The sequence below is a fragment of the Octopus bimaculoides genome, chromosome 2 (assembly GCF_001194135.2).
Source record: "Octopus bimaculoides isolate UCB-OBI-ISO-001 chromosome 2, ASM119413v2, whole genome shotgun sequence".
NCBI lineage: Eukaryota > Metazoa > Mollusca > Cephalopoda > Octopoda > Octopodidae > Octopus > Octopus bimaculoides.
In genome coordinates, this window is record NC_068982.1 from 186,112,556 (window position 1) to 186,115,499 (window position 2,944).

A 2,944-nucleotide genomic window follows, 5' to 3' on the forward strand; every position below is an offset into this window, starting at 1 on the left:
ATATATATATATATATATATAGTGCATGTGTTTATTTGGCAAAAAATAAATAAATAATAAATAAATAAATAAATAAATAAAATTACTATCCTTAAGTACAACAATATCTGTTTCAACACACGTTTTCACATCAGGAATCTTGCAAAACGAATTGATAAACGTAACGTATTAATATAACTGAGAGAATTTGACCCGATGTCTCTCCCAAAGGAGTAACCAAGAGGAAAACTGATTGGAACTCTTGTTGGGCTGTTTGGGACATCAATTTACCTTAATACGACCCTGCTGCCAATAATGGTGAACATTGATTACACTGGTCAACAAAATCCAATGTATTATACTCATTATGAATGCAAATCAACTTTCTAAGACTAATTCTTCACGCTGATTTCAAAGTGTCACTCCATTTGTATGCAGCACATATCAGTTTTCAGTAGATGCATGCAAATATTTACCTATTTGTTTTTATGAAATCATCAGCGTAATAAATAAGGGCATCTTATTTTTAGAAAGCGAATGAGTTTATTGAGTTAAAAATCATCAGTATCATTCTACATAAAAACAATTGGTCAGACAAAACAGACAAAGAACAACGGAGTTAGAAACATTGTGACTTGGATTTCCTGTGGTGTTCCTGATCTGGTTGATCCATGGTAAAATGTCCAGCGGTAGTCAGTCAGCACACTGTCATTCCAGAAGCCTTGGTACCGTTTCACCATAACACTAATGTCCTAGTGAAATCTTTCACCATATCCATCAGACACTGCTACAAGGTTATCTGCGAAGAAATCCAGAAGGGAGTCCAAGAAGTGAACTTTCAATGACATGCGACAACCCATTGCTGAGTCCCATTTCAGAAGATTCTTGAGGCCATCTTTGTAGTCCATTGCCTTTTTGTTGCCCAAGAAATTCTCACAGATCCAATTGAAAACATTCCCGGCAGGCAGTTCCAGTTCTTCCTGTATTGTCTTGAAGTTGACATCTTTGAGTACTTCTCTAATTAGGGGTCCGACAAAGATACCTTTTTTCAACTTCGCCTGTATGGTTTTGGGTAACTTTTCTACAATATACTCAAACCTTCTGACATTTCTCTTCCCTAGTGTCTTTACAAACTGTTTCATCAGTCCAAGCTTTCTGTACAAAAGAAGCAATAGGACATTACATGGATCTACAAGAGGTGTATTCTTGACGCTAGGCAGTCCTGGTTGGTATGATGTTCTTGTCTGCCAATTTGATTCCAAATAATATCTGTCAGTTGTCCAACTATCCCATAGACACAAGAAACAACAGTATTTTGTGAAACCTGACTGTATTTCCATTAACATTCCAATGACTTTTAAATCTCCTCATATTTTCCATGAGTATCTTTCATAGGCAATGGCATGAAGTAAAAGTTCCATATTCTCATATGATTCATGAAGATGAACGGAGTGTGCAATAGGAATGGAGGGCTTCAAATTACCATTATGGAGAAGTACAGCTTTTAAACTTCGTTTTGAAGAGTCAATAAACAAACGCCACTCTGCAGGATCATGATTTTGTGATAAACACTCGAAAAGTCCATCGATGTTAATGCAAAAGCAAAACGGGTCTTCAACAGAAAAATACGTTTGTAGAACCACATTTCTCTGCCGAAAATTAATTGTACGAACACCGTGCTCAAGCAGATACTTCTTCAGTCTTGATGCCAACAGTTCTGCTTTATCTTTTGAGAAGGATAGGTCTCTGACAAGGTCATTCAATTCAGCTTGGGAAAATTTCCTCAAGTTCAAAGTTATTGTCATCAGCCACGTAATTTTCCTCAGCAGCACTATCATGACAGTCAGCATCATCATCTCATGTTTCAATACCATCATCTGGTGGAACTGGAATTGGCAGTCTTCGATTGTGAGGCACAGGACTCATTGCAGTATTCAAATTGGGGAACACATTTTGTGTTAATTCTTCATAGAAAATCCTGTGACATTTACTTTGCAAAAATAACAGTCATTAAAATAGTCTTTCGGCTCCCTCCATATCATTGGAATAGCAAAATGCATAGACTTCTTAATATTGAACCAGCCACGTAAGTCATTTGAGCAAGTTGAGCTGATAAAATGTGGTGCCTATAACTTGTCCTGATCTCCAGGAGGACAGTCAAAATCTAGCTTATAAATCTTCTTGATCTCTAATGTTATTGTACGTTTTTGAGCTTTCACAATAAATTGTCCACAGACATAACAAAACACGTCAGGACGATTTCTACACTGTCTTGACATTGTTAACACTGTAAAACAAGTAAGGAAATAGATACAAACGGTTATAATTATATAGAATTTGAAGTGAGGAAATATTTCATCAGACCAATTATGACTGGACAATTTGAAATGTTGAAATACCTATTTCATGAGACAAAACTTGATTGGTTAATTTAAGATGATAAAATATTGCATCTGAACTATGCAGTAATGAATAATGTACTTTATTTTAAAGGTGTGTTTCCATGATGTAAATGAAATACATGCATACACGTTATTATTTGGAATGAGCTAAAACCCAAAAACATTCTCATCTTGAATACTGTAAGTGATGTCAAAAAACTAATTGTATATTTGAAATCAGCATTAAAAACTGCACTAAGTCCACCTTGGGATATGCTTGATGAGAAATACTTGTTGACCAGTGTTATCTTTGGATTAACCGGAAATGATATTTTCAATGGTGCGGAAGTTCTTGGTCACATGTCACCGGAAATCAAACAATAAATACACGGCTTAGCTGAGTTTCCTTATTTGGAACAAGCAACACGTCATGTGTATTGTCATACTTCCTTCGAGATATCGTGTCTTGCAGACTGGGGAGAATAAAATGAGAACCGGGTGGGGGTGGGGTGTAACGTTACCACCACTTACAACTCCCACCACCACCATCGCTATTACCACCGTCATCCCACCACCATCATTAT